This window comes from Cervus canadensis, chromosome 13 (assembly GCF_019320065.1).
Source record: "Cervus canadensis isolate Bull #8, Minnesota chromosome 13, ASM1932006v1, whole genome shotgun sequence".
In the NCBI taxonomy this organism is placed as follows: domain Eukaryota; kingdom Metazoa; phylum Chordata; class Mammalia; order Artiodactyla; family Cervidae; genus Cervus; species Cervus canadensis.
In genome coordinates this window covers 23,161,101-23,188,359 of record NC_057398.1, presented here as the reverse complement: position 1 = coordinate 23,188,359, position 27,259 = coordinate 23,161,101, and the positions used below count along the sequence as shown (strand labels likewise).

The 27,259-nt window shown below is 44.8% G+C and overlaps 1 protein-coding gene across 1 annotated transcript in view; it reads right to left on the bottom strand.

Moving 5' to 3' along the window:
• TNR (tenascin R) overlaps positions 1–27,259 on the bottom strand; it is a 462,914-nt gene that overhangs the window by 187,531 nt on the left and 248,124 nt on the right. Inside the window, exon 2 of the mRNA XM_043486081.1 lies at positions 26,880–26,978. The gene's annotated coding sequence lies outside the window, so the exon portion shown is untranslated. The remainder of the gene's footprint in view (positions 1–26,879; positions 26,979–27,259) is intronic.

The following is a 27,259-nucleotide window of genomic DNA, read 5'->3' as shown; positions in this document are numbered from 1 at the left end:
TCTCACTGCCTCAGCTTGGCGGTCGGTGCGCCTCTGACTGACGGGATGGATCCTTGCTCCCTGTCACAGAGGAGAACTCTTGCTTGCTATGTTACCTCCGGTGTCTCCAGGCAGGTGGAGGGGCTGACTGAGAGGCAGCTGAATGGTCCCAAATGCAAAGAGGTGTCAGGTCACTCTTGGGCTACCACAGAAATTTAGATACAGTAAAGGTGACACCCACACCAGGGTGGGCAGTGTGCTGTGGTGAAAATGCCTAGGTTTGAATCGGGCTCTGCCATTACTGGGCTGTGTGAGTTCAGGTGAGTTACTTAACTTCTCTGGACCCAGTTTTTCCCATCTGTAAAAATTCCTGTTTCTGCCTAATAGGATTGTTGTGGAGAGCATGTTAGGAAACAACAGGCGGAATGTATTCTGTAAATGATGGGTGAGATAACCAGCTCCTGGTGAGATGGGATTGAGGCCGCGCTTACTGCGGCCAGGCTTCCCTGGAAGGATGGTCCTACATAGGAATACTGAGTGATAGAACTCTCCTTCTGACTTTCTGAACAAGCCTCAAAACTCTGAAAACTTTTAAAAAGGAACTGAGTCTAGAGTGTCCATCTGTAAGATTGGTTCAGAAATCAACACTTTGTTTTCTCCATGTTCCTTCCAAACCATAGATGGTGACCCTGAGCACTTTGGTGGCATTCTATTCTAGGAAACATTCTAAATACTCATATTAGCTCATTTAATCCTGGTATGGACTGAATCGTGTCCTCACCTTCAAATTTGTAGGTTGAAGCCCTAAGCCCCAGAACCTCAGAATGTGACTGTATCTGGAGAATTGGCCATGAAAGAGTTAACTAAGTTAAAATGAGGCCACTGGGGTGGCCATTGGAGTCTAATCCAATCTGACTGGTGTCCTTATAAGGAAAGGAGATAAGGATGCACACAGAGACACCAGGAGTGCATGTGGACATAGAGAAGACCACAAGAGACAGTGAGAATGTGGCCATCTGCAAGCCAAGGAGAGAGGCCTCTGAGGACACCAGCCCTGCCAACACCTTGATCTTGGACCTCCAGCTTTCGAAAGTGTGAGAAAATAGAGTTCTATTGTTCAAGTCACCCAAGGTGCGGTCACTTGTTATGGCAGCCCTGGCAAACCAATGCAATCCTCACGACAATTAATGAGCTAGGAAATATCATCAGCCTCATTGTCATTCACTTGCTCATTTGATGCAGATCTTCCAATTGCCCACTCTGCCCAGGACTGGGTTAGGTGCCAAAGGTGCAGGAGTGAATGAGACACAGTCTCTGACCTTGGGAAGCTTAAGGACAGGTGGAGCTGTCTGAAAAGGAGACAGACAAGTCAGCAAATCATCACAGCACATCAGGGGTGTATGTGTCCCACGATGGGGTATGTGTAGCCCATAGGACCCTCATGGTACTAATGGGGTTGGAGACAAGTCTGAATGGGATAAATGTAAAGTCTCCATGTAGATCCACTACTCTGTGCCTGCAAAGACCTCACCAGGGCTTTGTGGACGAGGACAGCCATATTAGCTGAGCAGTGGCCTCCTCTGCAGTGGCAGGGGTGCCCTATTGAGAGAGTGTAGGGCTGGTGTGTGGGAACACAAGCCAGTGAGGATGGACATGCTAGGCTGATGTCCATGTGTCCAAGTGTCACAGGAGCTTCAGTGGGTTGCCTGGGAATCCTGCTTTCAAGGATTCTGAAAATTAACTCACCTGCAGGCCAGATGAGTGGTGATCCTCACTCTTTCTGTTTTCTCAGATATGAAGCCCTCCACATTGCCACCAGACTTTCTAAAACAGAACCACACTTGGTGGTATCTGAGCACTGCTATGTGCCAGGAAGGCTAGGTGAGTTATCGTGTAGCAGCACCTAATGGAATCTAATAGACTCTTCTTACAGTATCTGAGGTCATTGACAATCTTTCTCTGCCTGTCTGTCCAGCCTCATGTCTGGCTCTTACCTTTTCCCCTTTTGGACCCCTTCTGTCCCCTCACTTATACACATCCCATGCCTCAGGCCTGTACAACTTCTACCTAGTCCACGCCCTTTCTTGTCTCTATACTGTTCCTTAGTCTCAAATGTTTTCTCCATCTATCCAGCATAATGAACTCCTACACATCCTTCAAGACCCAATTCCTTGTCTTTGTTTTCCTGTAGTACTAGGTCCGTACCTCTATTAAAATACATATCACAGTATGTCGCCTCTAATGTGTCTGCCTGTCTCTCCATCATCAGCCTAAGTGATAAGGAGGGACCATCTATTCATTTTGTATCCCTAGCACTTAGCATATCAGTGACACAAAGTGGGTGCTGAACAAATGTCCATGTAGATTTCTTTTTCTTTTTCAATTCTGGTGTTTTTGTTGGATAAATGATTATAGTCTGATCCTTTATTTTAAATAAAAGATTCTGTATCTTGAAATAAGATGAGCTAAAACTATACTGTTTTCTCCATTGCCTCAAGGCTAAGTGTTGCTCTCTATACATTCTCTTCACAGGGAATATATGGCTCTGTTCCAGATAGCCCGATGTTATTCTTATCCCCAAAGCCATGGCTTTTTCCTTTTTCATCTTTTCTCATGCCATTTCCCCCTAGTTGGAAGGTCCTACACACCTACCCAAAACCTTCTCATCTCTCAAGTTTCATAAGCTTTGCTATTCAAAGTGTGCCCTGTGGTTAGCATCAGCATCACCTGGGAGCTTGTTAGAAATGCAGAACCCCAAGCCCCACTCGGAAACCACGTTTTGAATCAGAAACCACATTTTAACAAGACCTCCCGATGATTCATGTGTGTGTTAGTCACTCAGTCATGTCCGACTCTTTGTGACCCCATAGACTGTAGCCTGCCAGGCTCCTCTGTCCATGGAGTTCTCCAGGCAAGAATACTAGAATGGGTTGCCATGCCCTTCTCCAGGGCATCTTCCCAACCCAGGGATCGAACCTAGGTCTCCTGCATTGCAGGAAGATTCTTTACCACCTGAACCACTAGGTAAGCCCTGTGATGATTCATAGGCACATACATTTTGAGAAGTACTCATCTAGAGTAGGGCTCAGCAGAACTTTTCTGTAAAGGTTCAGACAGTGAATATTTTTAAGGCTGCAGACTATAGGGTCTTTGTCCCAATGACTCAACTCTGCAATTGTTGGCACAAATGCAGCCAGAGACCATAGGTAAACAAATGGGTGTGCTGTGGGCCAATAAAACTTTATTTACAGAAGTTTGTGGCAGGCCCTCTAGTTGTAGTTTACTGAATCCCTTCTGGAGTTCAACACCTTTGCTTACTGTAGTGGAAAGCCTTTGGGTGGCCCCCTGTGATGCCACCTCCTGGTGTTCACACCCTTGGGTAATTCCTTCCTCTGGAATATGCGTTGGATTTCTTGACTCACTTGTAACAAATAGAATATGGCAGTAGTGATGGTCTGTCACCTCCAAGGTTAGGTCATAAAAAGTCTGGCTTTTGTCTTGGGGCTTTCTCTCTCTCTCTCTCTCTCATGTTGCTAGATCTGGCAGAAGCCAGCTGCCATGTTGAAAAGCACCCCGTGGAGAGGCCCACATGACTTCTGATGACCACATGGTAAACGTGGAATCACATCTGCCTCCGGTGAGACCTTGAGCTGACTGCCGCCAAAGCTGAAAGCTCGATTGCGACCTCACAAGAGACCCTTAATGTAAACCAAGGAACTAAGCTGATTCCACATTCCAGACCCTCAGCAACTATGAGACAAAAAAATGATTCTTATGTTCAGTCCCTACATTTGGGGTAACCTGTTCTCAGCAATAGATAATTACCACTGTTTATGTGTTCCAAACTGCTCCCTCGTATCTCTCCCTTCTAATTCCTACAGCACCATTTTGGTGAGTCCTTGAGGAGAAATCATCTTATATTGTTTCTGAATGACATGAGTCAGTCCAGAAGTAGATTACAGATTCTTTAAAGATAGGGACTGTATCTTTTAAAGTAAATAGACATTTTTCACAGAGTATTTATTGAACTAACTTCATAGAGTTTTTCTTGTTTTCTGTTGGAAAGGCAGGAGCCATTACTCGTTGGAGCAGTTTTTTCTGTTCCCTGACATCTAGTTTTCTTTGACCCTGCATAAGAACTATGATTTTTCTTTCTACTAGTACAGGTTTTATTTGACAACAGTAAAAAAAAAAAGTTAACCAAACATCTGAAAGATTTTTTCAATTACCTAGTAAGTTTACTTAATCTGAGCTTTGCTGTAGAACTTATCCTCTTCACTTTTTAAATTCCTGGATGGAAGAGGAAATGGACTTTGAACGATAAAGCCTGTTCTCAGGTTATCTTTGAGAAAAATGTAATCCACTGTATTCTTTTGCTTTCAGTTTTTCTCCTACCTCTTGATTTTGTTGGCTCTTATCTCCTTTTTGTTATTTCACAGTTTCCTGGGCACTTAAACTTCTCCCCTCATCACTCCCATTTTCAAGAGCCTGCTCATGGTACCTCCACACTGCCTCACCTCTGCTGACTGACTCTGGGAGTAAAATGGTGGGCACAGAGGACAAGCTTTTAGAAAGGGATCTTTTCCAGTTGACTCAATGACTTGGCACAACAGTAACCTGAAAGAACAAATAATTCACCCTGTCTAATGTTGGCTTGAAAAAATTCTGACCAACAAAGAATGGATGCTCTGTTCAATGTAGAAATACCTGGATCAGGGCCCATCTTATACTGCATTTTAAAATTTTCTAATTTTTCCTGTGAATGGAATTAAAGCTTTCCAAATAGGGGACATACACTCTATGATGTGTGTGTGCGTGTATGTGAAATTTCTTTCAAAGATGTGTTTAGTTTTTCTCCCCTAAGTCCACTTTCTTTATTTTATTTATAAATTGTATCCTCATCTCCCAAATGCACTTGACCCTAACAACTCTGAAGACCTTTGTCACAAAACTAAAAAGACACAAGCTACCATCCATAAATGCAAGTCAGATATTATTATTTTTGGTCATGATCCATAACCAGTTCACAACATCTGTCCTGTGATGACTGTGACCTGCCCATGGTGGTCATCCACATCACCAGATCCCCATTCTGGCATAGAGGTCATTGTGCCAGGTTACTGGTCATAGAAAGCAAACAATAACTGTAGTCACATACAGTTCCTATAACTATAAACTGATGGGAAACTCTTAATTGGAGCTACAAATTACTGATCCAGGAAGCTGTAAAAAGAGGAAATTGGTTTAATATCTAGGACTCCAAATTAAAACCAATATTATTTGGTCATTCCAAATCATTTATTCTATAAATCTAGGTTTTGGCATGCTTTTTCATCAATGGCCAGATAGTAACTTAATAAACACATCTATGACTTAGTTTCCCCCCTGAACTGTTGGTATTAGCATCTGAGAACTAGAAGACTGTTTCTCTAGAAAGTTTAGGAAGGGATGGTGTTTACAATGCACTCAAAAAATTGCTCAGCTTAGAATTTATATAGAATGAATATTGAGACTGATTTAGGATTACTAAAAGTAACTTTCTATGGCAAAAAATATCATCAGGGTGGAGGTGAATATCTCACCCTTGCTTTGCAAGAGCAAATGTGTGGGCTTCCGCGATGGTCCAGTGGTTAAGAATCTGTCTTGCAATGCGGGGGATGCTGGTTAGATCCCTGGTCTCCCTGGGAAGATCTCACATGCTGCTGAGCAACTAAGCCCAAGTGCCACAACTCCTGAAGCCTGTGTGCCTAGAGCCCCTACTCTACAACAAGAGAAGCCGCCACAGTGAGAAGCCTGTAGCAAAGAGTAACCCCAGCTCGCCACAACCAGAGAAAGCCAGCACACAGCAGCAAAGAACAGCGAAATATAAAATAAATCAAATAAGTAAGTCTTTAAAAAAAAATAGAAGAGTGAATATGAGAGTGTTGTTAAAACAGTTTCCTACCCAAACCCAGCCAATTTTTAGTGCCAGTGGAACCAGAGTGTGGGACTGTGGGACCCTTAGAATTGGGTCCCCTTGGATCCCACAACTTCTGTTTCTTCACCAGCAAGTCTCAGAGCCCAGTACAGTAGACATATGATGTGGCAAAGCTCGCCTGCTATCAAAACAGAGCACGCAGAGAAAATTAATTTAAATAAAGCATGACAAATATTTGCTTCAATTTAAATTCATAAAATGCCACTTCATTACATCGCGTTTCCATGTATGTCATGCCAAAGCTATTTTTTTAAATTAATTTAGAAGTTAGAACATGTAGGAAAACACATTTTTTTGAATAAACTACACTGTCATGATATAGATATTTGATGCTTGTAATATTGATTTCAGAGCAGAATGATGGATCTGAAGTCTAAGAATTTTTTAAACTGCAATTAAAGTAAACATTCATGAGGGGTACCTACGCCCTCCTCCCTGTGATGACCCTACAACAACTGCCAGGTGGCGCTTCTGAGAAGTAGCACTTCTTGTTTTCATGACTCAAGCACATCTTGGAGTGAAGGGTATGGATTTGAACAGACTGACACAGAGCAGAAAGGCCATGTCCTTCGAAGGAAAAGAAGGTGCCTTTCTCCTAAGGGAAAGGAGGCCTGGGCGAGAACTTACTTTGTGAGCTGTGGGGCCATCAGCCTGCCTCCTGGGCCTGCTTCTCACACAGTTCTCTGACGGTTTCCCTTTCCTTCCTCAAAACCCCCATTGATGTGATCATGAACTCTCCTCCCAGAAGAGCACAGCGAACCTGACTTTTGTAGCTGTCTCCTGGCATCATTTCCTGGCATATGTTGATATCTCTTTAAGCATGATATTTTATATCACTCTTTGAAGAATGATGACTCTCATTCATTCCTAAAGTCAATAAAGACATATTGAGTAGTCACTCTGAGCCAGGCGCTGTAATAGACTCTACAGATAGAGGATAAAGAAGATGAAATCACGACACTGAAGATTTTGTGGTCTGGTAGGTAGACATGTTCATAGGCAATAATTGCAACATAAGTGGATCTGGCAGTCACTCCTAGAAAAGGTCTTCTGGGAGAAGAACCCTCTTCACCAGAAGGGACCTTGAGGAAGAGCTCTGAACTATCTGGGGAAGTGGACTCACTTAGAATGAGAAGCATCCTCTCCAAAGGAGTTAAGACCTCTAACCATTTTCAGTAAGAGGGGAGTCATCATCCTGAGGATTTCGTTGAAAGTGAAGGTGTTAGTCACTCAGTCGTGTCTGACTCTTTGTAATCCTATAGACTGTAGCCTACCAGGCTCTTCTGTCCATGAATTCTCCAGGCAAGAATACTGGAGTGGGTAGTCATTCCCTTCTCTAGAGGATCTTCTCAACCCAGGGATCAAACCTGGATCTCTTGCATTGCAGGCAGAGATTCTTTACCATCTGAGCCACAAGGAAGCCCTGGTGAATTTCACTAGTACTGATATTTCAGTGAGGTTGACTCTAAATATAAATTCAAAATATTATATTTCAATGAGGTTGACTCTAAATATAAATTCAAAATATTATAAAAAAAATTATCAGACACCCAAAGTAAAAAGGTTTTCTATTTTTTTATTGGGTTGACCAAAAGGTTTGTTCAGGCTTTTCCTGTAAGATCTTATGGAAAAAGTGAACAAACCTTTTGGCTAACCCAGTATTTGGAGGGAGGGATTACTGAGGGACTACAAAAAAAAAAAAAAAAGACATGGGATAGCAGCTTTCTATAGATTCTATTGGGTATCTACCAAGCTTGTAATGACTTCTTCTGTCTGAGAATTGCCCTCCCTCCAAAGTATCCCTACAAAAATGGAGAGATGGGCCCTATGACTTCAAGCTGCTGCACCCAGTGGGGGTAGCTGACCTGACTTGAGTCAGTCAGATTCTCTCTTCTAGGGATTTAGCACTGGGACTAAAAGAGAGCCAATTGGTCTGCAGTGTCCAGGGACAAAGGACTTTCAAGAGTTGTGGAGAGTCTGTCTTCTGCTCACCTCATATATTCTTGCAAACACAGAGAGAAGATGGCGTTTGCCATAGAGAGAAGCAGAAATGAGCGAGGAAGAGAGAGCGCTAACAGGTGCCTGAAGGTGTCTAGTCCCTGGGGCCTTTTTCTCTTGAGTTCAATAAGACACCATGGTCCTGAGACACATTCCCTCTTCTGGGTAAGCCAGCTCAAGTTGGTTTCTGCAACCCATAACCAAAGGGGTCTTGCCTGTACTTATTCTCTCTGGTTTAGGTAGAGCCCTGCCTAAGTGACTGCAAGCTTTTCTTACTTATGTGCTGTCAGGATTCCAGGTTTGTGACTCCCAAGCCCCACATTATACCTGTTGAATCTGGTCCTCTAGGGTGAGATCCAGGAATCTACCTTTTGTAACAGATCATTAGGCCATTCTGATGGGGTATCAGGTTGTGAAACTGGGATAACATGATGCTCCTTGTAACCTAACTGTGAAGTACCATGTGGTACCGCATATGCTATAGCACTTTCCTCACAATTACCCTGTGACATAGGCATTATTTATTATGGGGAATACTGAGTCCCTCTTCTAATGCTTCCTTCCATGTGGGGGCAGCTCTACTGGCTGGAACACTTCTGTCTGATCCCTAGCCCCTTACTCACTGGTGACCTAGCTGGATGCTGAGTGTTTAGAAGGAGAGAACAGACATGTGTAGACCAGCTTCTTGCTTTTCCTTTTTTCAGGGTGCTGGCCTGCCTGCAGAGAGCATATGCTCTCAGATGCCTGCTCCTTGCTGCAGATCCTCCTACATAGGCTCTGCCCCTGCAACAGGGGCTGTGGTGAGGGAGACCCTCCCCAGTCTAATGTAGCTGTGATGGGGTGGGAAAGTCTCCTCATCATTATGAGATTCAATGCTCTATCTGTGGGTAAAATTCTATGACCAGATTCTGGCTTACCAATGTGCTGTTTTGGCTCCCATCTGGCCCGACTTTTATGTCTTATGTCTGTTCGTTCAGAGCTCTAACAGGGAAGGGGAGTTCTTAATGGGATCCTCAAGATTCCTCTATAATTACATACATGGTTCCAGATAAAACCAATTGTCTGTCCAACACCAAGTCCAAGTGCCTCTTTCAGCCCCATGGGGAACTTCTGGAGTGATGCCTCTCAGTATAGATAAGCTATATATTCCCCTGGGAGTTGGTGAAAAATGTAGATTATTATTCTGATGGTCTTAGGATAGGGCTTGTGAGTCTGCATTTCTAACAAGCTTTCAGGTGACACCAATGCTCTTGGTGGGAAGTTCACACTGGATCCAGACAATTATATAAAGGATAATTTCCGGAGGTCCAGAGCCATATAAGTGTAGCAGGCAGTATGACAGCCCTCCCCAGCCCACCCCTCAAAGATATCATGCCTGAATCCTTGGAACCTGTGTATATGGTACTTCATATAGCAAAGGGAAATTAAGGTTACAGATGAAGGGAAGGTTGCTGATGAACTGTCCTTAAAATAGGGAAATTATCCTGGACTTGCAACATGAGCCTAGTATTATCATGAGGGTCTGTAAAACTGGAAGAGGAAAGCTGAAGAAGAGGCCAGAGGGATATGGTATGAGAAGTACTCTACCAGCTATGGCTGCCTTAGAAGATGGAGGGAGGGAACATGAACCAAGGGGAGTGGGCAGCCTCTAGGAGGTGGAAAAGACAAGGAAACAGATTCTCTCCTCAAACCTCTGAAAGGAATACAACTCTGCTGCCTCTTTGATTTTAGCCCAATAAAACGCATGTCAGACTTCTGACCAACAGAACCGTAAGATAATAAACATGTACTGTTTTAAGCTTCCAAGTCTGTTGTCATTCATCAAGGCATCCATAGGAAATGAAAGCACAGATAGTTCCTTCATGGCAGTCTCATCCCTAAGGTTGGGGTATTCCAACCAGGGAACCAGCCTGAGAGGTTTATAAGAGATGCTTGGTGAAAAAAAACATACAGTGTCCCTTGATGAAAAATTCTAAAGTTTTAAATGCCAGAACTACCAGACTGAGTGAATAGGACTGACTAATGCTCTGAACAGGCTTGATTTTAAGTTAAGTGAGCATGACGAGCACGTTGTTAAAAACTCAAACCTGATTAAATCTCTGATGAAGCACAGCTTGATAAATGCCAGGCGACCACAGCTCTGTGAAAGCAAATGCACAGTGCAGAGCCAGGAGATTTCCTGTGGGGGCTGGAAGCCTGGGCCCAAAGAAGGTGACGTGGGTCTCCACGTGGTTTATTCTGAGAGTGGTGTCCTGCCACGGGGAGGCGTCCTGTCCACACCATGGAGTCTCTTTTTTTCAGGTATTTATTGAAAAGTGGGAGGATGAAGTTGTGATGGTATCACTTGCCATAGGGAAACTCACTTGTTCTGGGCCAAGTCTTCACTGACTGAATTTCAGATTACAAAAATAAACTTTTCAAACACTTCTGCCCAGAGCTGGTAAATGGAAGTGTGGCTTCTAGAACTTGTATAAATTGTGTCATTGGGTTTATTCATTTGTTCGGCCATGAAGTCATTTATTTTATCACTGGTTTATTCATTCACCAAATATTTATTATATATCTACCATATGCCCTGCCTTGAAAATGCAAGGTTAAACACTATGGAGTCAAGATGTAGGTCTAATTGGAGAGACAGACTTGTGTTTTCAACTATTATTGTGATGCCATGTTCATTGAGCTGTGCTCCCGGGTGCTAAGGAAGCATGGGGGAAGGGCACTTAACTTAGTCTGGGACTGGATCAGAGAAGGATTGAGGAGGTAGCACTATTCAAGATAAATTGTAAAAGGTGAGGATTAGGTTGGAGGAGGTACTCTGATGGGAGAAACAGTATGGTGCTATGAAAGAGCATAGAAATGATGAGAACTTGGGTGCTGGAATTCAGGATGTGTTCCTATAGGGAACAATAGGAGAAGCAGCTGGAAAGATAACCAAGTCTCATGTAATGTGCTAAGAAGAGGAGGATGGTGAAAAATGAGTGGAGGATGAGATGCAGGAATAGGATGTAGTCAGATTTGTGTTTAGGGAAGAGCACCTTGTAGCTCTGAGGAGAGGGTCCTGGAGGGGAGGGAGGCTGGATGCAGATGGGGCGGGGAGGAAGCCAGAGAAGATGACCTTACGCCTGAATGGGCTATGGACAATGATGCTCTTTTTCTTTTCGTTTTTTAAATCGAAGTGTAGCTGCTGTGGGGTCCCCTGGTGGCTCAGCGGTAAAGAATCCGCGGGCAGTGCAGAAGACGCACGTTCAATCCCTCAGTCAGGAAGATCCTCTGGAGAAGGAAATAGCAACCCACTCCAGCATTCTTGCCTGGAAAATCCCATGGAGAGAGGAGCCCGGTGGGCTATAGTCCATGGGTTTGCAAAAGAGTAGGACACAACTTAGTGACTAAACAACAACAATAGTTGCTGTATGATATTTTGTGTTACAGGGGGACAATATATTGGTACACAATTTTAAAGTTTATACTCTATTTATCATTATAAAATATGGGCTATATTCCCCGTGTTGCACAATATAACCTTGAACCTTACTTTCTACCTAGTAGTTTATACCTCTTAATCCCCTACCTCTATATTGCCTTTCCCCGCTCCTCTCTCCCCACTGGCAACCACTGGTTTGTTGTCTATGAAAGATGCTCTTTTGAAGCACAGACTAGCTCTGGGGAAAAATTAAGGTTTATTTTAAGTTGGGGAGAGAGCATTTCATAAATTCAGAATTTATTCAGTTCACCTGAAAAAAAGTGTTAAGGAAATATTAGGAAAGCAGTAAACGTGGAAGGCTGTTGGTGGTGGTCACAATATGTTCTCTTGGCTCCAAAAGAGTTTGTGGACTGAGAATAGATGGAAGCTAGGACTGCGTTTAATATGCAGTTTTGTATTGTTGTCATCTGCTGTGATTATAGGCTTGGCTCCTGGTTTTTCATTCAGAGCCACTTATTCAGAAAATCTCTTATTCAGAATTTGAGTTCATTCCTCGTTAATTCAGGGGCAATTTTCTGTAGCCCAGTGATTGAATTACCTAATCGCACCTGCCTGAAATGATTAACATAAGAGGAAGTCGTGGGGTTGTATTTGATATAAATGATTTGTTTCCTGAAGTTGTAATTTTATTAAAGGGGAACCCAGTGAACCACCTTCGCAAACGAAGGCGAGGTCCTGGCTTTTGGGAGGTTAATGAACGATTAGCAGCTGACAAGTGGCAACATGGTGGGGGGATGGAGGTGGGGCTTGAGGAGGATGGAGGCATTCCTCAGGTGGTAGATCAGCAGCCCTAGGAAAGTGGACCAGAGAGAGAGAGAAGTGTGGAGAAGAGCCACGTGGGGCTCAGGAACTCATATTCCAACTCAGCCTCAATCCTACCGCTTGGGTTATTCCCAAGTGGATCTAGTAGTGGTGAAAGTGAAAGTCGCTCAGTTGTGTCCAACTCTTTGAGACCCCACGGACTATACAGTCCATGGAATTCTCCAGGCCAGAATACTGGAGTGGGTAGCATTTCCCTTCACCAGATGATCTTCCCAACCCAAGGATCGAACCCAGGTCTCCTGCATTGCAGGTGGATTCTTTACCAGCTGAGCCACAAGGGAAGCCCAAGAATACTGGAGTGGGTAGCCTATCCCTTCTCCAGTGGATCTTCCAACCCAGAAATTGAACCAGGGTCTCTTGCATTGCAGGTGAATTCTTTATCAGCTGAGCTACCAGGGAAGCCCTAGCAGAAGTGAAATTCCACTAATTCCCCTAAGGGGAGTTGGGATGATGCTCTGGGTTTCTGAGACAGAGTCAGGCAAGGTGGTGCTAACAGGACCTGAGTTTCTCTTCTGAAGTGAACTGTGGCCTTTGTACTAGGATATTTCAGTAACTTTAAGAGTTACTTGTCTCTTTAAGAACCAAAGGGAACAGGAAGAATGAGGAGATGGACTACTGTGAAATACCATTTCGTTTTGTTCAGTAATTGGGAAAAAACGCATGTTCTTTATCACTCGTTGTTTACTCATTATACCCACTTTCTAATGTAGGTTTAGTGTAGACATAAGTATACACACACAATTTACATGCCATTTAAGGACAGAAATAATTTGTCCTTCTCCAAATATAAATTGAATATTTCCATGGTATTGATGCTTTTTAATCCCAGAGAATCCTGAAGAATGAAATGGTCCACCGAGGGTTGGTCAGGGCAGACCTTCAAAAGACAGCATGGTGGTGCCAACCCTCATCCCTAGATCCACATTTATTCCCATAACTAGAGGTACTGGAAACATGTTTTCCAGACATTTTCCTTTCTCTTTCCTTCTGCTCCCCTCACAGATACTTCAGTTTCTGTGCTGCTTTATTCCTTCTGAAGTGAAAGTGTTAATCTCTCAGTTGTGTATGACTCTTCAGAAGGTAATCCACCAGGCTCCTCTGTCTGTGGAATTCTCCAGGCAAGAATACTGGAGTGGGTGGCTATTCCCTTCTCCAAGGGAATCTTCCCAACCCAGGGATTGAACCCACATCTGCATCGCGGGCAGATCGTTTACCTGGGAAGCCCCAGGGAAGCCGTTTACCAGGGAAGCCCCGCTTTATTCCTTCTATTCTAGAGGAAATTGGGTCTCGGTGGCTCAGTGCTGCCCCTCACCACAGTGCCATTCTAGGAGTCCTTCGCTGGGACACTGCATAAGTCATTTATGTGACTGTTCATTGAGGGACAGGTACATGTGCAGGTAGAGGGGCGGGCAGGTGGAGGATAATTTTCTATTGAGAAGAAAAGGCTACTAAGTGCTACTCAAATCCCACTGTTAGGACAAGTGTACTGATAAGAATGGTTTGGCCTCCACCCATGAAATAGGCTTTCCCCACCTCTTACCTAACCTTCTCAATATAAGGTCTGCTGGCTGACATAAGGGTGCCTACACCAGACACATGGGAGACTTCCTGGGCGAGTTTTTACAGTACAGACTCTCAGGCTCCACCCTCACGAACAGAAGTGATTCCTCATGAGGTGGCAGGAGATTCCCAGTGGTTTGGATGCAGTTGGTCAGAGAGGTGGTCCCTCCCCTCTCCCCGCCCTCCCCCGCCCCCTCCCTTCTGACCTTCCAGGCTGAAGGAAGTTGGAGGCTGGGGGGTTGAATGGGAAGCCGAATGCCCTCTGCCGTGAGCACTTCGTGCCCTGGCCCCGCAGCCCTGGCCACTAGAGCCCAGACTTGCACCCTCCACACCCACGGTTCCTTGGAGGGAACCCCACTGCAGTTCTGCGCATGCAGGCCCTGGGTCAAAGCAGAGAACTGGGCAAGGCCTGGGAAGGGGCTTCAGCTTCCATCCGAAGCCCTTCAGAGACCTGCCCTGCTGGCCTCCACCTTGGGACCCTTGGAGTCACTTTGCTAAGCTGACTGGTGAGGGCAGGGATGTCATAAGAGGACCCATTTCATGAACAGAGAATATTCTAGAAAGCAGAGGTCTATCTAGGGACCTGTGGGACTTCTACTTCTGGTGAGATCCCAGGCTGAGTCGAGTGGGTACCAGAGGCGGAGCAGAAGAACCCGTGTCTGTGGGTCTCCTTGTACAGACGAGGTGTCCACGTGGCTGTCTCTGCTCTGCTCGGGGGCTCCACGTCTTGGCCAGGTGCCTTAATCCCTAATGGGTCTGGGACCATCTGCTTGTTTTCAGGTACACTGTCTGCATTCTGCGTACATCTCTAGGCAGCTTGATGCAGAAATAATAGCAGCATTGGGAGGCCTTTGTGAATGCCAGTTCCCAGGTTCCTTCACAGAGCCCATGTCAGGACCTTCCTGGTCAGAATATCAGTACAAGTGACTTTAGACTCTCCTCCCAACTAAAGGTCCCTAAAGTTAAACAGTGAGCCCAGAGGATTAATTTCCCACTTCCCCACTTGGAAGCAGCATCTATGGCTACAAATGTAAAAAAAGAAATAAGTAATCTTCTGTATACATTCACTTCTGCTGCAAACTCATGCACTTCCCAGACATTTTGTTTACACATCTGCTCACAGAAATACTATACCCGAGCTAGGGTCCTGGCATGCCTAATTTAAGAACAAAATTTAGACTGCAAGCTGGAATTGTTGCTGCAGCTATATCTGTTCATCCTGAACTTGCTTCACACACGACAAATGCCTTGTACAAGCAGGAGCAGCTGCCCTAAAGCCAAATAATCCACAGGGACATGTCTAGTGAACAGCCCTCAGTAACCTCAGTCTAGGACTCATAGGTACATATGTGTACCCCGGGCCACCCTGAGTCCCACCCTGCTTCCTCCTCTGGTCTCTCTCACTAAATAGATCATTTTAAATACCATCACAAGGCTCCTGATTTTCCTGGCCATCATCATCTTTTCCATTAGCATCATTATCCTATTCCAGGGCCCATTAGAACTCCTACTATAATGAGAACTTTGGGTGTAGCTGTTCATTACGTCCCTGGTCACCCACAGCTCCCTCCAGCTGTCGTGATGAATGCTCTGCATACAATTCTCACATTGTCCCTCTTGCTTCCATTAAGATGATCATCTTCTCCCCCTCCCCACTCTGTAGTCATCACCTCATTACAACTCCATTACCTTTTAGCATCATCTACATTATAACTGCATTACCTTTCCCATCACCACCATTACCTGCCTTATCACCCCCTCCACATTTCGGTTGCCCTCACCTTCTCCTTTACAGCCACCAGCTTTTCAATTACAGGTCCATTATCTTTATTATTACCTCGGTTACAACCATAATTGTCCCCATAACAATTTCTATGTCTTTCTCCACCCTTCTGCAATGCAAGACCCTGGGCCACCTTTGAAAAAGCTATTACATACTAGACACTCCAACATTGCTACACATGTTAGAAGCCCCTTCCTTTCCTCCATCAGATCACCTGTGATAATGTTAAACACAAAAGATCTGCTCCTTTTCCATGGCGATCTCACTAGTGCCTTTGTTCCTCTTATTTACAGCTCACATCACAGCTCCATCCTCATTTCTCTTTCGGGAATTGCCAAATGATAATAATCCTCCTCTGAAAGAGACACCAACATCTCATCTGTTCAGCCCTCTGTTACATTGCTTTCTCCCATCCAAGTACTAACCAGGCCCGACCCTGCTTAGCTTCTGAGATCAGATGAGATCGGGCACATTCAGGGTGGTAGAGCTACAGACTACAGTTGCCTCTCTGACTCCACGCATCCTAACTACCGATTTCTTCTTCAAAGTAGTTCAAGGCACTATTAACATGAGCAGCCAGGCATATTGCATTTCTGATATCCCAGTGTGTGTATTCGGGGGGAGTCAAGTTGTTTACTTTTGTTTTATCCATTCAATGGGAAGCTCACAGTGGACTAGGCCTCATTTCCTTTCCAGAGCACACAGCAGCTGGGCAGAGTTAGCATTCAAGAGAGCGTAGTTGATCGAAGGGCTCTTCTTTTATCTTTATACCCAGAGTCTATTGCTGTCGCATTGATCACTATCAAAACCTCATCAATACACTCCTTATGGTTTCATTACCTCAAGCTCCCCCTCTTTGAGAACAGCTACATTTGCTCTTCCAGATCTGGCCATTATCTCAGTAATCATCATGGCTTCAGTGGCAGTAGCTCCATTACAACTCTGTTACCTCCGCTTGATCGTGGAGAGATAGGTCACTCCACCACAATGCCCTGCGCCCCTTCCAGAACAGCCCTCAGCCCCTCAAGAAATTACCGAGTCTGTGTAGCCTCTCTCTGGTAGTCATCCATCACTGCACAAGTGATGCTTACAGTCTTGCCTGAATGTGCCAAGGTTTGAATGACAAAAGGTGGCTTTTCCTTCCTGGTGTCTTGCTGTGTGATTTCAGACACATCTTTCAGGGTAGTGCTTATGTGGAGGAACTCTGGATTCAGACTCCCTGGGTTCAAACCCTTAGTCTGCCACTTACTAAGTTGTTTGACCTTGTGTGTGTGTTAATCTCTCAGTCCTGTCCAACTCTGTGACCCCATGGACTATAGCCTGGCTGTCCATGAAATTCTCCAGGCAGAAATACTGGAGTGGGTTGCCACTTCTTTTTCTAGGGGATCTTTCCAACCCAGAGATCAAACACAGGTCTCCCGCACTGCAGGCAGATTCTTTACCATCCTAGCTACCAAGGAAGCCTTATTGTTTGACCCTGGGCAACTCAATATAGCTTTTCTGTACCTCAATTTCCTTATTTGTAGAATGGAGTTAACAACAATACTTCAAGAACTGTGGTGCTAGAGAAGACTCTTGAGAGTCCCTTGGACAGCAAGTAGATCAAACCAGTCAATGTTAAAGGAAATCAACCCTGAATACTCATTGGAAGGACTGATGCTGAAACTGAAGCTCCAATCCTTTGACTGCATGATGCCAAGAGCTGGCTCACTGGAAAAGTCCTCAATGCTGGGAAAGATTGAGGGCAGGAGGAGAAGCGGGTGACAGAGGATGAGATGGTTGGATGGTATCATCAGCTCACTGGACATGAGTCTGAGCAAACTCCAGGAGATGATGAAGGACAGGGAAGCCTGGCATGCTGTCCATGGTGTCACCAAGAGTTGGACACAACTGAGCAACTCAGCATAAATAACAACAACAATGCCTATTATTACTGGCTGTTAGTAACAATACCTATTTATTAGGAGTAAATGAGTTAATGTCTAGAAAGTAATCAAAACAGCACTTAGCAGATAGAAAACACTCCACAAATTTTAACTCTTTTCAGGGCTCCATTTTCTCCTCACCAGAAGAGGAGGCTTAGATTAGAATAATCTCTAAAGTCCTAGACTGAACATTTGATGGGTCTGTGTTTCTGGTACCAGATCATCAGAGTCCTTGCAGAGTTTCAGCATCATGGTTCTTTAATCATTTCCCAGCTTTGCTGTTGTCTGCTGACTCAGCTAGGGAGGGTGGCACTCCCTTGGCCCACGGCCACAGTTGTTCTACAAGCGGAGTGATCTCTAGACATTTTCTTCTCTGTGCTTAATGAAAGACTTGTTGCGGTTTTGCTGTGGCTCAACTAGACTTAGCTGCACACACATAGGTTCAGCGACATGGCCTCCCAAGCTGCCCTGACTGCTAGTCTTGTGCTCCTGTCTGTCTCCCTCCTCTTTGATTTCCTAAGCAATGCTGAGGGTTCATAGATGGCACCTGGATGTGCCCATCTTTTGCGTGGGAACTCTCTAATCAGCATGGGCTTCTCCAGGCCACACCATGAAGGAGACAAAGTTTGATTCTAGCTTTGTTCCATCATGATTTTCCCTCTGTCTCTCTCCTTCTGGCTCAATTCTCTACCCCTCCTCTGCTCATCAGCTAGCCAGACCATCTGCTGCTTGCACGGGATACCGTCCTCAATCCCGCCTTTCCTAGCAGGGCCCTGTGTTCTAAAATTATTTTTTCATCTTCTCCCGCCATCATTTCTCCTTCTCTGCTCTGTACTTTCCTCCTCTAGTGACTTTTAGATAGAACACATGCCTTGGGACACATGCCTTTCAGAAGGGACATTTGAGAAATGTAGTGCCTTAATAAGACTCTATCTTAGATGGTAGAATTTCAGACACATGGCAGAATTGAGGATTTTATATTTCATTTTATGTTCTTAAAATCTGAGATGGGGTGAAGGTAGGGTTGGGGAGTGATTTTCAGGGCAAGAAGATTTCACAGTGCCAGTTAAAATATATGTTGTGGGCAATTTCTGCTCTCTCTCTCAAACCCACTTGAAATGCATCCAATAAATTATACTTAATTTACCAAGCTCTCTATTTCTCAGAGCCTACTGGAACCTTCAGCTAATGAAGCCATCTTGTCTCTCATGAAGTTTCGGTGGGTTCTTTACACCCTATTGTTAGTAATGCGAGAATTCAGTTGTCAAGGATCAGTCTGAAGTGTGCGAGGCTTTCCGTGTAAACAACAGTCCTCTCAAGCAAACACAGGGAAAAAGATGCTTCACTTTGTGATTACAGAGACAACAAAAATTGGCTGGATCTCATCCAATTCTATAGAGACGTCTGGGATTACAGAAACGTGTTCTGCCTCTAAATTGTTGGTCTTTGGCCAAGGCAATCCAAAGGTTGGCACAGGTACCCAGAGAGATGTGAGGCAACCGTGATAGCTCTGCCGTCACCAGCAGCAGCAATATTTCCTTCTCCTGTTCTATTTTTCCCTCTTCTCTTGATCTGACTTTTTCCCATAGTCCAAGGAGTCACGTTCATTTTGACTCCTGGCTTTGAACCACCTTTACTTAAGACTAAACTTAAGGACCTCCCTGGTGGTACAGTGGATAGAATCTACCTGCCAATGCAGGGGACGTTGGTTCAATCCCTGGTCCAAGAAGATTCCACATGACTTGGGACAACTAATCCTATGAGCCACAACTACTGAGCCTGTGCCCCAGAGCCTGTGCTCTGAGCTGGAGAAGCACCAGAATGAGAAGGCCAAGCACCACAACTAGAGAGCAGCTTACATTCACTGCAATTAGAGAAAAGCCCAGTTTACATTCCCACCAACAGTGCAAGAGGGTTCTCTTTTCTCCACACCCTCTCCTGCATTTATTGTTGGTAGATTTTTTGGTGATGGCCATTGGGACTGCTGTGAGGTGATACCTCATTGTAGTTTTAATTTGGATTTCTCTAACAATGAGTGATGTTGAGCAGTTTTTCATGTGTTTATTGGCCATCTGTATGTCTTCTTTGGAGAAATGTCTGTTTAGGTCTTCTGCTCATTTTTTGATTGGACTGTTTGTTTTTTCTGATAGTGAGATGTATGAGCCCACACACAGCAAAGAAAACCCAGTACAGCCAAAAAAAAAAAAAAGGGTAAAATTTGCTTAAAAAGACAGTCCAAAGCCCACTACCTCTTCTATGACGTCTTCTTTGGCCATCTCCACTTCCCTGAGCCCTGTGACACTCATTCTGTCTTGGTTCTCAGTAACTAACACAGTCGATGCCAGGGTGTTCTATTTAGTACTGGCTTATATTGTTGTGCCTTGATGTTTCACTGGTTTTCTGAGTTTAGAGCTATCTTCCTGACTCAATCCCAAAGAGCTTGAGGGCAGGATTCCATATAGGTGCTTTTGTGTGGCCCTTGTGCATATTTTTATACTTGACATACACAGATTTCTCAGTAAAAAATCACTAACTGGGTCTTCTGACCCTTTCTCTTTTATGCTTATCTTCCTGGCTTGTCCTTTTAGCCACAGCATTCCACTTCTGTTTTTCCCAGCTGCCTAGGTGCCCCAGGCTGGTGACGCCTGCACCGCTGTGTAAGGATGTTGGATGCACCCAGGTTTAGGAGATTTCTGATTCCTAGTTTTCTAGGAGCTCTGTGTGCTCTGTGCTCAGTCACTCCAGTTGTGTCCAACTCTTTGTGACCCTCCTGGACCGTAGCCCACCAGGCTCCTCTGTCCATGGGATTCTCCAAGCAAGAATACTGGAGTAGGTTGCCATGCCCTCCTCTAGGGGATCTTCCTGACCCAGGAATCGAACCCATGTCTCCTGCACTGCAGGCAGATTCTTTACTGCTGAGTCACCAGGGAAGTCCTCCTAGGAACCAGGAATTTACTGAGTGACCACCTGGATACCACACCTGATAGGACTAACTCTGGGCCAGTCTGAATCCTTTGGTTTGATGTGAGATGGCAAGAAAGAGGAGCTAATCTCTGGGTTATAACAGCAAAAGCTGTTATGGGGCCAATCGGATCCATAACATAAAAAATTCAATCACAAAATCATAAGTGCTGGTTAACTTCCAACAACATAGCTGTTAACAGTACTGTTGATGCTTTCATTTGGGGAGAAATCTGAACCATTTAAATGTGTCTTTGATGACATACCAAAGGGTAACTTTACATAAGTGTTTTTCACTATAAATATGGGTCCTGCTTAGGATCAATTCTCATCAGTATGTTGGAAAGCAATTTCAGTAAGTACTTTGCTTAATCAATTCGTATCTGCTCATTGACCTTCGGGATTCTGTGCAAGTCCCTTCATGCAGTGTGCTCTGCAATTCTCTGTCTCTTCAGATAGCATATTTCACAATATTTGTACATGGCTTTGATACCCAATCAGTGCAATCATCTGTTCCCTCCTTTCAACTGCTTCCCTTGCCCGGGGAGGTGAGGGCCGGGTGGCACCTCTGCCACATGTGTGTTAGAGAACACTTGTTTACTATATCCCTAAAAATCCAGAGAACTAAGAAGACAGTGGGCATTCTGGGATAATAAAAATAATGAGGAAAAAAATTATCAGCTTGTTTATACAATTATGTAAATGATGAGCACTTATACATGGCTGATTCCTCAATTATTCATGGTTTGAAGCTCTTGAAAATTCAATTAAACTAAATAACCTTTTCTTCAGCACTTATTCTGGGCAAGGTAGCGTAATTTGAGGAAGGGGAGACAAAGGCACAATTTGGTAAGGAAAGCAGAGAAATACACAGATGACTATAGCACAAGTTGAGTGTGGACAATAAGAAAAGCAAGTAGGTGCCCTGAGGGTTTCAAGCAGGAAGGGCGACCATCTGTTTGGGCGGATCCAAAACAGGATTCGTGGAGGATGGAGGACTTTGTGCTAGCATCTCTCCTCCGTCCCCAGGGCCACTCTTTAAGTTCAGGTCTCTCTCCTGCTTCTCTGGATGATGAGAGCACCTTCATGTCTGATTTTCCCCTTCTAATTGCTGCTTCCAGTGATCTTCCTGAAAGGCAGTCTGAGTACTACCTCACTCCCTGGCTTCCACCCCAGCATGGTCCACAAGAAAGAGTTACAGTTTCTCAGGATCTTGCATCTAAGACTAAGTGTCTGTCACGCTCTGTAGCCTCAACACAGAGCATGTCTGGCTGCTGTCTACTTGTCGTGCTGCCTCAATGGCTTCAGTCACCTTGCCCATGGTACTCCTTCTATCCGGATGGTCCCCCAGTTTTCTCATTTTCTCTTCTCCCTGCCTGGGTTCCTCATCTGTCTAGAGAGCTGCTATGGCATGTTCTTTGCTACTGCCTGCCCCCAAGACACGGCTGATCATTCCCATCCCGCCTGACTGTGGTACCCAGCACTCCTACACACTTTGTAATTTGGCAGGGAGGGATGGCCTGTTTGCCTGCCTCGTAAGAGTGTGTCCTCCTTGTGGTCAGGATCCGGACTGGGAGTGACACATAGTATGTGCTCCAAGATCATTTACTGAATTCTCTTGAATCTGTTGCATGGGGAGGGGGGTAGGATGCACCAGTTTCCATGAGATTAAAGAGTGACAGTATGGTGAGACATGAAAGTAGAACATTTTTTTCACAGAGTCTGGGATAAAAGAAAAAGATAATCATGAAATCAAGGAAAAGCTGTCTTTGTTTGCTGGTGTGACTGCAGACCAAGTCTGGTTTATAAGCAGAATGGGAAAAACTTGCAGAAAGCGAGAGGAAATGTGATTGAGGCAATGACTGGATGAAGGCTCTGAAGGAGGTGGTGGAAGGGGACTAAGGGTTCTATGGAAGAGTTAGTCTTGGCAAGGAGCAAGGACACTCTGTCCAGAGACACAGGACAAAGCAAGTCAGGGAGGATGACTTGTAGAGGCCTTCTAGGAAGGAGAGGAGCAAAAGCAAGCGATGCTCTTTTTATGTGGCCCCAGGATTAACATGGGTCCACATGTATGGATGCGAGAGTTGGACCATAAAGAAGACTAAGTGCTGAAGAATTGATGCTTTTGAACTGTGGTGCTGGAGAAGACTCTTGAGAGTCCCCTGGACACTAAGGAGATCAAACCAGTCAGTCCTAAAGGATATCAACCCTGAATATTCATTGGGAGGACTGATGCTGAGGCTGGTGCTCCAATATTTTGGCCATGTGATGGGAAGAGCTGACTCATTGGAAAAGACCTTGATGCTGGGAAAGATTGAGGGCAAGAAGAGAAGGGGCGGCAGAGGATGAGATGATTCATGGCATCACTGACACGGTGGACATGAGTTTGGGCAGACTCTGGGAGATGATGAAGGACAGGGAAGCCTGGTGTGCTGCAGTCCACGGGGTCGCAAAGAGCTGGACATGACTTAACAACGGAACAACAGCAGCCTTAGCAAAAGGAGAGGTGAGCTGGAGGGTAAATGGCAAGTGGACACACCCAACATCAGTACATTTTGCCCACGTAAACTGCAAAACTTTGAGAGAAAACACAAATATTCAAAGTATATTAATGAGCAGTGGCCTCTTAGATACTATGTTCTTTATGAAAGTTTATCACCGTCGGATAGGGTGCTTAGTTTGCTCTGGAGCAGGACTGAAGTTGGAGGCTCAGCAGAGACACCTCTGACACAACACTCCGCCCTCCCCTGTGCAGAGCAGCATGGAAGCCCAGGTGAGCTCTGTCCTGCCCGAGGCTTATCCAAGGTTTAGGAGAGAAATACATGCCTGGAGCCCTGCTTAGCTGCTCCTCTTCATCTCCATTTTGACAAGGCAGCTAGAGCAGCCATTTGTGTTCAAATTGTAGTTTCTGTTTGAATCTACTTAAGCCACAGTTTACATGGATTACAGGTCTTTTCCTCCTGAAACTCCCTCGTGGCCCCTAAAGGCTGGGCGAGTTTGGGATTCTTAGGACCTGAGCTGGAGAAGGGTTCACCCACTTTGAAATTCTTAGCTTCACTTTGGAAACACACATGTGTGCCTGCTAAGTCACTTCAGTCATGTCCAACTCTTTGCAACCCCATGGACTATAGCCCACCAGGCTCATCTGTCCAAGGGATTCTCCAGGCAAGAATACTAGAGTGGGTTGCCATGCCTTCCTCCAGGGGATCTTCCCAACTCAGGGATCAAACCCACAACTCTTATGTGTCCTGCATTGGCAGGTGGCTTTTTTACCACCAGCACCACCAGGGACGCCCTCAGGGAAACATGGAAGAAGGTTTTTTCCCACTGGAATGCAAAGGCAAGGTTTAAGCTCAAGGTTTAGCTTCTTCAGAAAGGACATAAGAGCAGAAGGGAGCTTACATTCAGGGCACTTCTGGGTTGACTCCCTCCATCAAAAGTGCAAGCTGTGATTTTAAGAGCCTTCAACTTTCATCCTAAGGCCACCCATGGGCCTGGTTTGGTTGGGGAAAGATGACTGGGAGAAGACAACTCAGTTGCTGTTTATCTGTCTGTAAGAATACATTTATCTCAGGACTTCCCTAGTGGTCCAGTGGCAGGGACTCCATGCTCCCAGTGCAGGGAGCTCAGGGTTTGATCCCTGCTCAGGGAACTAAGAGCTCACATGTCGCAACTAAAGATCCTGCATGCCGCAACTAAAAAGAAAGAAAGAAAAAAAAGATCCCAACTGCCACAATTAAGACCCTGCACAGCCACCTAAATAAATAATTTTTTTTTTTTAAAAAAAGAAGAATACAATTATCTCAACACAGAGCCATCTGTTCCAGTTCACCTTGGGTTGGATTCCCACTCCACCCGCTCCCATTCTGTTTTTAACCTTTTCTAAAACTTACAGAGGAGTGTTAAATTGGATGGCAATCATATCCTTCCCAACGCTAAACCCACCTAAGAGAGTTATGGGGGGGCCGAACATGTGAACCAAGAAGAAACATTTATACCTCTGACCATTTTATATTAGTCTCAGCAGAAAGTCAGGTATTAACATCAATATTGAATTAAATGGCCAAATAGTAGTTGCTCAATAAAACTTTGTTACCTGGAATTGGAAGCTATCAAAGTGTGGGAGTACAGAGAGTTTTCCCATAAATCATCGCACATAGATTATAATCCCATCCTTATAATTCAGTGCCTAGTCCCTAACTTGGGGCTTCCCTGGTAACTCAGCTGGTAATTAATCTGCCTGCAATGCAGGAGACCCTGGTTCAATTCCCGGGTCAGAAAGATCCCCTGGAGAAGGGATAGGCTGCCTATTCTAGTATTCTTGGGCTTTCCTGGTGGCTCAGACGGTAAAGAATCCACCTGCAATGTGGGAGACCTGGGTTCAATCCCTGGGTTGGGAAGATCCCATGGAAGAGGGCAGGGCAACTCACTCCAGTATTCTTCTGGCCTGGAGAATCCCCATGGAGAGAGGAGCCTGGCGGGCTCCAGTCCATAGGGTCACACAGTCAGACACAACTGAGTGACTAATCACAGCACAAATCCCTAACAAGTCCCTAAACATTTTCCTTGAAAATGCATTATCATGGACATGCATCTGCACACAGAATCCTAGACCTTTAGAGATGAAAGAGTCCTCATAGATGCATACAATGCCAGGATCAGGTTACAGGAAAATGTGGGAGAATGTGGTTCTTCAAATCCTGACTGTGGTCGGGAGCTGTCATGAAGCTGGGAGCTCAGCTCCCCAAATATCACATTTATCTCAATTTGGCAAGAAGCTGAAAGCCTATCTGGGGCCATTTAAATTCTAATGTTATTAAGGGCTCATCTAATCAGCTTTTAAAATAAGCTGCTTTCAAATGCATGGGGAATGAAGGTGGGGCGGCTGCAGGCTGAGTAAGACAGTTCACACCAGCCTGGTGAAGGCACCTCTGTTCCAACTGACCTTCCTGTTTGGTAACTTCTGCAATTCCAATACCAAACCGTGCTGGTGAGCAGCAATTTGGAAGTACATGGGGGAGGGGGCTAATCTGGACAATCCATGCTCTCCTGTGAGGTCAGTCATATAAATGGGGGACTTCCCTGGTGGTCCAGTGATTTAAGAAATCTGCCTTCCAATGCAGGGGACTCAGATTCAATCCCTGTTCAGGGACTTAACATCCCACATGCCCACATGCCATGGGACAACTAAGCCCCCGGGTACCACTGAGCCCACACACCACAACTAGGGAGAAGCCTGGGTGCTGCAATGAAAATCCTGCGTGCTGCAACAAGACCCAATGCAGCCAAATAAATGAATAAATAAATATTTTTAAAATCATATGCATGTGACAAGTCTTGGCAGAGACAGACTGGCCTCTGTGTCAGGAGATGGCTTTCAGATTTAATCAACAGAGCAGCCGGTGCTTCTGAGAACTACCTCTGGATACTGCTTCCCATAGACTTCTGAGAAGTCCCACCCTCAGGGTCCAGCAGGATCCAACTCCTCTGCCTGGAACCATGACACTTAGCTGGACCTCACACCCAGCTACGGCTTGACTCTCCCTGGACCCAGGAAAAACTGAGTTTAACCCTGCATGTTTATGGCTCTGAGTTTTTCCTGAACAAACCTTAGCAGTTTTGTGAACGAATAGAGAAGAGAAGGTGGGTGGGTATATTGTCACTGTTTTGTATAATAAAAAAAAGAGCCATCCCTCTTTGGAAAGTTCCCAGTTCGGTGTACCAAGTCTGAGTGCCAAGAAAAGTTATTAAAGGAGCGAAATATTCATCGTGCCTGTCAACTCTGTGAATCCTGAGAGCCTTCTCCCATGGACCATTTTTTAGAGGTTATTATTTCAACCTGAAAATTCTTTAGACATATATATGTGGTATGAAAAAGGAATTAGGAAAGCTTTTAAATTAAAAGAAATAAAATGACAGATTTTTCCTCTAGCTATATAAATAGTTATGGATAGAGATAAAGAGATGGATATTCTTTCATAATACTTTATTAGTGGTTTTGGAACTCCAGAAATGTTAGAGTCAGGCTGGTGAATAATTTAGCACTGGTTCCTGCAGGCTCAGAGCATGCATGGCTGGGTTGGGGAGCAAGTCTAGCCTCTTGGAGGGGCTGAGCGCAGTCACACACTTATGACCAACTATGTTTTGAAATGCATTTCTGAAATATTTTATAAGATGTCAAAACCTTGGTGCCCAGTTTCTCCAGCTTTTTCTGAGGTAGCATACAGCCCCGGGGAGCTGGTGCTCTTGACCACCTCATGGCAGGAAGTCTGTCTCTCAGGCTGTTATTGCAGTGACAAGAAGTCTCCAATCCTGGGAATATGCAGTCCCAACTGAAAGCCTCAGACTGGCCATTGCAATGATGGATGGTTAAAGGTTTACAGAAAACGGTACCTTAAGTGATGGTGTCCTCGGCGTTTTCTGTTTTCCACACAGTCTTTAATCCTAATGCCCAAAGAGACCTGCTCTGTGCAGTAATGATGATACGGCCACCTGAAACAGAAACAGGGGAGAGAAGAAATACATTTATGGCTTTAAAATAAGGAACTTGTGTTTCCCTTTCCATCTCAATTGCCACATCTCCATTTCAAAAAACTTGGAGGTATAATGTGGGTTTCTAAAGAAAACTGTTATTTATTGTTATTTTTTTCCTCTTCAGAGAGTTCTCTTTACTTCATTAGTTTTCTTTCATTCATTCTCATAGCTTTGCAAGGAAGTAGCAAATATTTAAGGTCAAAATTCTACAGAAGGGTTATATATCCAGCTATGTGTTT